Here is a 9,785-nt window from a genome sequence, read left to right as displayed (position 1 = left end):
AGGCATGACTAAATATTCATAAGGACCTTAAATTCATAACAATTCATAAATGAGACAAGTGGAAAACTTATCTTTAATAGTGAGCATGTTGAGTTATCTCTAATCTAGACACAAGCGACATGATCCATCATTCTTATGCACCAATACTACTCGAGAAGAAAAAGAACTTTGGCTAAGTTGAATTATACCTTCCTCTAGGATTTCTGTAAACATGTGTTCAATTTCACTCTTATGGGCATAAGGATATTTGTAAGGTCTAATATTTGGAGGAACACTTACTGGAATCAAGTGAATAGCATGATCATCATCGCGAATAAGCAGGGGACCTTTGGAGGTCTCAAATACCTTGGAATGATTTTCAAGGACTCTTTAGAGATCTAGAGAAATGGATGACTTAGATCTTTGAACATCTAGAAAACATAATTGTGCACTTACCCCTCGTTCCTTCTTCAAAATATTTTTCATGCCATTAGAGCTCATTATCTTCCTTAGTTTCCTTGTGATACCCCTTCTTTCAATTTCCTTTATTTTTGAGAAAAAATTCAAGAAAATTTCTTGAAAATCAAAAGCTATTATTCCCAAAGATTGTAACCATTAGACTGTTAATATAACATCTGCACCAGCCATTTGAATGGAAAGAAATGGAATATTCAATACATATTCCCCAAGGGTTAGATTGATATTATGGCACTTGAGAAATTTATAGTTCCTCCATTTGCAACCATCACTTAACACTTTGGTGCTGGATATAGAGAGAAATTCAAATCCTTGATCATCTTACAATGAATAAAATTATGAGTACTACCTGTATCAATCAAGACTGTTACTTTTTTCTCCTGATATATCCTTCTATATTGAGAGTTTGAGTGGTCATTCCTGCCAATGCATTACATGATATTGTTGGATTCATTTCCTCTTTTCAAGCCCCTAGTGTTGGTTCCTAGTGTATATCTTCTTCTTTTAATGTTTCTTGTTTCTTTTACCTCCTCTTCACGATCTATGTAGAATAGTTTCTTCTTGGCACACTTATGACCTTTAGTGTATTTGTTATCACAATTGTAACACAACCTTTTTTCTCTTTTTTCCACCAATTGTTGTGGTGTTAACCTTGTAGGTTGTAGGAAGTCAGGAGCGACATACTTCCATATTTATTGTGGTGAGTGGTAGACTTCCTCGTTGCCATAATTTTTCTTTCAAATTTTCTTGCTACCTTAAATGCATTCACCAATTACTTAGGTTCCCAAATACAAACCTCAAGTTGGATGTTATCCTTTAAATTACCTAAGAAGATATCAATTAAATGCTCATGTAGAATATCAATTACCTTGTGCTTCAATCTTTGGAAGTCTTCTATGTGCTCCCCAACTAAAACTTTTTGTTTGAGACGTACCATTTGGCTAAATATGGTATACTTTTTTTCTTTCACACATTTCAAACAAGTAAAATTTTGCATGCCTCATTAAAAATAATGGTAAGCAAGACTACCAAAGATCCTTATAGTAGAAATCTTGGTGAAATTAATCAACAAGATATAGCTAAAATAAACATGTAAACCTTACCATATTTTTGTTGTAAGACTACCCAAAAAGCTTATAGTAAAAAACTTGGTGAAATGAATCAACAAAATATAACTGAAAGAAATTTGTAGATCTTACCATATATTTGTTGTCTCTCTAAATTTGTTAAAAAAAAAATCACTTCTCTTAAATATAGAATAATCAAAATCAAAATTATTTAAAAAAAATGAAGACTATTTAAAAGGAAAAAAAAAAATTAAAAACAACCAATAAAGCACATTCCACATTTTCTTTGAAAACAAAACTGTAACCATGAAATTTGTTTCAAAGATTTAATTACAAATTTGTAAGCAAAGAAAACCTTACATCATACAAAACTATCTTTCCAATAGATAGTACCAATGAGTCTTGTTCTTGTTAAATATCATATTATTAAATGAAAACATTTTATGATATTTGATAAAAGAGAGATGGAATACATTAAATAAAAAATAAATATGTTATTTTATATATAAATTTTAAAATAATAATTTTGGATTTATTGGATAGTGGTAGAGTGTTTTTTTTCATGTTTTTTTCTAATGAAAATGTAACAAGTTAGAACTTTTTTTAAGTAAAAGTCTATAGAATATAATTAGGTTTGGTAAGATTCTAGATTATTTTGATGGATTAAATGTCTGAATCAAGTTTGTTAATCATCTCATAATTTACATTACCTAACAAACAAACAAAATTAATAAATAGTATATTTTTTTAATTTAATTGATAAATATATATAATAAAACTAATTATTTATATATTAATATTAGATAATAAATTTTAAATTTTAAAATATTTTCACTCCTTTCATCTTTCCTTTATCTTCACTCTCAAAAATTAAACACAGTAAAATTAACAACATCCCTCCAAATCTGTGGTAGCGACTTTGTTATTCAGTAGCCAAAGTGAATATCTGAAACATGCCTTAAAACAGAGTCCGTTTCTACTTTAGGATAAAAGTATCATTCCACTGATCTGTTAGTGTTGATCCATCTATCAAGAAAGATGTTTGATAAGAAATTTTCTGATGATCTAAATATATAAGTACCTAACATATGAGAGAGCAATATATAAGTACCTAACATATGATAGAGCAATTTTTAAATGAGTTGAGAAAAATATTAGGAATTTTCTATCAAACAAACTTCCAATAAATTAAGATATAAACAAATATGTGAAAAGATATATCACCATATGTATTTTGCAAGACAACGTTGCTGTGTAGATAAATGTTGGTGAAGACTTTACTAATTACCCTATACATATTCATTTAATTTATATCACCGGTTAAAGGCAAATGTATTGCTATGATAATAGATACAAATCAAAAGAATAGCGAAAAGACACTCACTCTGCAAAGTAAAATATATCCAATTCCAAAGACTAAAATACCATTCCAAAACACGTGTAGATCTCAATCTCTCTCTCGGTATATGCTAATAGGCGGTGTTTCGGTTACATGGCAAAGCAACACCCAAAACACGTAGCTATTCTGAACGTGAAAAACCACAATGAAAATATGGTTTAAAAATTATAAATAATCTAAAATTGGTTTAAATATAAAAATGCAGATTGATTATCCTTCAGCTTCAACAACCTGGAAAACAAATTAAAATGATGTCCAAAACTGTAAACATTGTTGATGCCGATGGAATTTGTTTTTTCCAGTTCTATCTTGGTTGCGTAAACTGTTTGGAATGATTTCCTCAAAACCAATTTTTTTGCTCTTGACCGTTTCATTTCGGTGTGAAGAGGTTTGCTGGTAAACCAAAACCTACCAGGTATTGAACTATGACTTAGTGGAAATTACTAATTCCATAAAAGTGCGATGATTTCTTTAATATTTCCTTAAACTCAGCTCCGGAGAATCGAACCTAAGTCTAGGATCTGATACCATGAAAAGGTTTATGGTCACTTGCAGATATTGATAAACTTTGCAAACCAGTAACTAAAATCCAGGAATTCCATATAAAGTCAGGTGATTCATCTAACATCATGCGTAGTGTGGACATTTCAGGTATCTGCCAACAACCTATCACCAATAATACGCGGTAATATGGCTATAAACCTCAAAGAAATTGCAACCTAAAACCTCCAATCACGGCCTCGAATGTAAGGAGAACATGGCATCCAATCTATTTTTCTCATTTTCAGCTGTCCATTCCATATGAAAAGATCTCCCGTTGTTATTGTCTTATCCTTGTTTCCAGTCATATTCCCGAGTTTCTTTGTCTATTCCAATCTTATTCCCTAAAAATCTGCCATCGACACCCACGGAAACACTGATACCCACTTCCAGGTTGTTTATGTTCCTCCTCCACCAATTTGATTAGAGGTGAAAGTTTTGGCCAATCATTGATGCGCAGTTGCAGAATTTCACTTGAAGTTAATGGAATGTGCAGGTCACACCAACTCATAAGAAATGGTAGGTGGTGTGTAAAGCGTGACTCCAAATCAGGTAAGTTGGTAGGTGGTGTGTAAAGTGTGACTCCAAATCAGGTAAGTTGTATGAAAATGCTTTCAGCTAATTCGTTTTCGCGTGCGATGCGTAAAGCATGACTTGCTGAGAAGTTAACTTACACAGATCTGCTTTCAGATAATGGAACGTGGTAAGCGGTGTGTAAAGTGTGAGCGGCGAAGACGTTTTGTTGTTTTAATTATTAAATTACTTTAGGTTCAGATTCAGCTAATCTGTTAGTTGAAAGAACAATTTATTAATGATAAGATATAGCAAGGCCTCTTAAATACTATAAACTCCTTGAATACCTCTTGAGATGTTATACCCTACGATTGATCTTTCGCCAAAAATATTATGGAAACCAGCAGAAATACCTTTTGCCTTCTCCCGCACGACTAAAATAATTTTAACTATATTTTATTTTAAACGAGTATACATCGAGTTCTATACTCTATTTGGACTAGCTTTCATGATAGAGGGGTAAATATTTTGATTGTATTTGATGGCCAATGCTTTACACTACTCCCCATGTTTCTCAAATTCTATCTATACTTCTGTCAAATTATATCTATGTTTCCTAAAGTGTTTATTTGTTATATATTTTCAAGTCTTTTTTTGGATATATTTTGGATAAATTTATTTAAAATTTAATAGTGATTTGTTGGAATTATAAATTTGAATGGTGAATATTTCATTGGAGCCTTTTAAAGATTTTTTAAGGTGTTAATTCCTAATCAAAAAATTATTTAAATAGCAAAAGATTATTATTTGACCATTTTTTTTGTTTGATTTAGGCCAACAACTCTGCCACATATAATAGTTAGACAATTTCATTTATAAGTTTTTGGTGAGTAGCTATGCAATTTTAATATATTGTTTACTAGGTAAGAACAATGTCTTTAAAAGTCAAATTATTATTTTATTAAACACACAAAAAAATGTTTTATAAGAAATTTTTCTTGGTGTTTTTTTTTAAATGGTGATTTATTTATAACATAATCTAGTTTTGAGAGATTAATTATAGTGTTTCTTCAATCATGTACTTTTTTTCTTTGGTAATTTTTAGATTATATGTCTTGTTTATAGAGTTTTTTGTTGTAGCATCACAAGATGCATAGATTACACTTTATTTTAGTGGAATCATGATTTTGACAATTTGGAGTTAGCAAGGTTTTATATTGACATTGCTTATTACTTGTATGTGGTTTGAAGTTATTGTGGTGATACATGGCTTTCTATAATGTTGCATTCAATATTTATCACATCAAAACTTTCCAATGTTATGTATGAGTTATTACTTGTGATAGTAAGTTATGTTTGTAATACATTATAAGACAATCTAATACTCATTTTGCAAAACACAATTATAATTAGAGAATCATCTCCAAAATTATTTTAGCTAAATCAATAGATATATATTATCGTTTTACAAAAAAATATTCCATATGTTAAATGTGTAGGATTCCCTATGAAGGGAAGACTTCCTAGGATTTACTAGATTGTTGGGATTTATTTTGGACACAATGATTCTTAGTAATTTCAACTCTTAAGGAGTCACTTTGTTATGCAACCAGATCAAAAAACAAAAGAAAATATAGATAAGCAACTTGAAAATAAGGCTCCTTGAGGGGGCAACCTCCTTTTACATCACATAAATCAACAATTCTTGGATGAATCAAATGACAAGACCTCCTTGGTATATAGGATTCTAACAGGTCACATTATTACTAGAGCCTACATAACAATAATAATGTAAGGGCACAACAATAACAATAGTATCATTCTATGTGGCACAAAAATAACAATATGGGGGCTACACTTGTATTATAGGGACCTAACATGCCCCTCTGCTTCAAAAAAGTGTTGTCCTCAATGCCCGAGTAGTTTTGGATGATTCTACATAAAATACTCATCCTCCCATGTGAAGTCTTTAGCAGGTAACTTCTTCCACTTAACGAGATACTCTAAAATTGATCTATTTCATAGCTACTGGATTCTTATTTCTAAGATTACATCAGGTTCCAATATGATTTTTGCTTCCTCATCAAGTTCTAGTAGTATAGTTTAAACTAGGAGCTTCTCACCTATAACCTTATTTAAGCATGAAACATGGAAAATTGGGTGTACTTGTGAATATGTAGACAATCGTTAATTTGTATGCCATAGTATCAATCTTTTGCAACAGCTTGTAAGGGCCATATTACTTGGGTGATAATTTGTTATCATTCTTACCTTTCTTGAGGGAAATTTGTTTGTATGGTTGTAGTTGTAAAAATACCCAATCACCCACATCAAAAATTCTTTCATTGTGATGTTTATATGTTTGTCGTTTCATTCAATTTTTGGCTAGAGTGAGGTTATCCTTTAAGAGTTGTAGAAATTGTTGTTGATTCTCGATGTGATGTTCTACTATTTGAACCTTAGAATTGCCCCTTAAAGATGATATGATGGATGGTAGATTATATCCATAAAGTGCCATAAATGGGGCCATTTTTGTTGCGGTATCGAAGGAAGTGTTATACCACCACCCTTCTTGGGGTAGCCACTTGATCCATTGTGTTTGTTTATTAGATACAAAGCGACAAAGATATCCTTCCAAACATTTGTTCACAATTTTAGTTTTCCCATCTGATTGAGGATGATAATATGAGATATGAGCTAATTGAGTGCCAAGACAAGAAAATAGTTTTGTCCAAGAATTTCCAGTGAGAATAGGATATCCATCACTTACAATAATCTTTGGGTTTTCACGCATATTTTGAACTATTTCAACAAATTTAGTATCAACTGTACTAACTTTGAAATGATGAGATAGTGCACAAAAGTGTGTGTACTTGGTATATCTATCAACTAGATAGTGCACAAAAGTGTGTGTACTTGGTATGTCTATCAACTACCACTATAATGGCATTATTTCCTTCAGACTTGGGTAAACCTACAATAATATCCATTGAGACCTCTTCCCAACATTGATTTGGAATGGCTAATGGTTGTAGAATACCTAGGGTCTTAACTATCTCAACCTTATTTTGTTGGAAAACTAAATATGCCACCACAACCTTCTGAATATCAAATTTAAGGCCATCCCAAAATAATTCCTTCTTGGACCTATGTATGTTTCTAAAAATCCTAAATTCCCTCCTATAGCAGAGGTATGTGTAATGCCCTCCCACATCCACCCAAGTAACTGTGCCAAACATGGTAAACATGAGACGAGAGGCTACTATGATTAGATTCGACCTCCTATGTGACCTTAAGGAAGTGGAATCGGCGCAACATCACACACAGTCATCCAACATCAGCAACATAACCCTTGGGAGACATGTCATCCACTCAAACAACATGTCCTTGGGTCCCAGTGTTGTTTTGGATCTCTTTTTCCATAGCCGTTGTCATGCTATGATCAAGGGAGTGACCACCAACCTAAAGTCACACTCACAAGATTTCTTGGCAGTGACCAGAGACTAAAATTGCTAGTTTTGTGCCAACAACCCCAGGATTTTGCCACTTTTAAAGGCCCAGAGCCCAAGCCACTACCTAGAATGGAGTGACAACTTGAAATCAGTAAAAATACAAGAAAAGAATGATGCAAGAGCAATAAGTCAAACAAAACCTTTATCAGACCCCTACTAGCCATGCGAGGCATTTCGTCAACCATATCATCAACATGTAACCTACAAGTGTAAACAATATAATTAAGTGTAGGGATTTCATACTTATCTCAGAATCGTTATGAACCATTGTTCCCTAAGGTCATTTGCTGCATTATCATCTATTAGGCCATAGATACACTCTCCATTCATTTACAGGTAAAAACATATTGATAGACACACATAACAGTTGTCATAAACTATACATATAACAAACATAATAGGAACATAATTACCATAAAAGTTTCAGTCATCAAAATCCACATATACATCAATAGATTTGCACATGGAAATCAAGGGAATGAATTTCTCATTAATTAATGCAATAACCCAACCAGAGATGGGACTACCACGTTCCACACGAGCATACAATTCCTGAGCCAAATCTCTCTTCAGTCATTCACCCCCATGCCATATTCCAAACATGAATGTGGGACTCAAACCAAATGAACCAACTAGGGCATACTAAGGCTAAACCACCCCACCCTCATCAATAGAAACCAAGCTTTACTTTAATCCATCCCAGATCACTAGGCCAGCACAATGAACACATCATAATAGGATTTACTATGATCTCCACCCGATCACTACGCTTAAGAAGCATGGATGCCACTGAATTTCTCCACCTACACCATGAAGAATTTTCCTGTCTCCTAGTCTCTCAGGTTTTAATGCATATCCCAAACCTGGGATTACTAGGTCCAGTGAGAGAAAACCACCTCTTGGCTTTACCGCATATCCTGCCATTCATCGGAAAGGATTCCTAGATCCACCGAGGCAACACAATCCTTGTTTTGCCACAACCCACAATCTAGCTCAGGGGTCACTAGGCCAGTCGCTTTACCATGATCCACATTCTGATTCAGGGACCACTAGGACATGTGCTCTATCATTCAGAGATCCACCCCACTCAACTTCAAACCCATTCGGAAATCCAAATCAACCAAAACATGAGAACCCCATCACACCATGGTTGTCCGAAAATGGAAAGGCTAGGCTAAAAACACTCTTACCCCTGGAAAAACCCATGCCATGATATAAAAGAATGCCATGCATGCCAAATCTATCAAGGAAAATACACATGCAAGTTGATACCTGTAATGAAGCTTGTTGGAGCTGCTTGATTTTGCCTTTCCCTACTTGGTTTTTGCTTCCTCTTTCCTACTTTTCCTTTCTTGATCCAATGCAAAAATTACTCCAAGAAAGTTTAAGTGTCCAAGAGTATGAGAGAGAGAGAGAATAATGAGAGAGCTCCAAACCTCAACTGGCAAAAGGTTACCAACTGAGCCTCAGAAGCCTTTTTATGAATGAGTCCTCTATTCTCTTCATTTTCCATTATTTTCCTTCATTTTTCCTCCTCATATGCAACTTGTGACCTTTCACCTCCATTTTCTCCTAATTTCCATTATTTTAATAAATAAATGTGCCAAAAAAGGAAAATTTTCCTTTCCAAACCCTTATCCATTGCTTTTGCCAATTTCCTTAACCATAAACAACCAAATGAACAACCCCTAGGATGTCTTGCCCAAAATTCAACTTGGAATAAGTGTCCCATCAACCATGGTTATTGTTTTAACTTTTATTACATGCAGGTTTTACCAGGGTTGTTACATAAGCCGCCCCCTTGGGGGAAACTGTCCTCGATGTTCATTAACACATATACCTTAGAAACCAACTTAAAGAAGACATACTACTCATGGAACTTTATAACATATCTCGCTGCAGTATTTACAATGAAATACCTTATCAAAAAAAACATCATGACAACATGATGACATACCGCATAATGGAGCATTATAACATAGTTCATTAAAATATTTACAATGATCATCCTACTGAGTACCAACCCACATGACATCATAACATCATGATAACATAGCCACATGATATTGTAGTAACATGAAAACATAATCACAACGACATAACACCCATACCGCATAGTCAAGATTTATAGCATAGCTCATGGCGGTATTTACATCCATATACATGTGTACATCTAGAAAAATTACAAAAAATATATACCAAAAACATATACCAAAACATATACCAAATCATATATCAAAACATATACTAAACACCATATCTAAGCATATATATAAACACCATATCAAAGAATATACC

The sequence above is a fragment of the Pinus tabuliformis genome, chromosome 6 (genome assembly GCF_031772625.1).
Source record: "Pinus tabuliformis cultivar Carrire ecotype Pingquan chromosome 6, CPIR1, whole genome shotgun sequence".
Classification (NCBI taxonomy): domain Eukaryota; kingdom Viridiplantae; phylum Streptophyta; class Pinopsida; order Pinales; family Pinaceae; genus Pinus; species Pinus tabuliformis.
Note: the sequence above shows the minus strand (reverse complement) of the source record.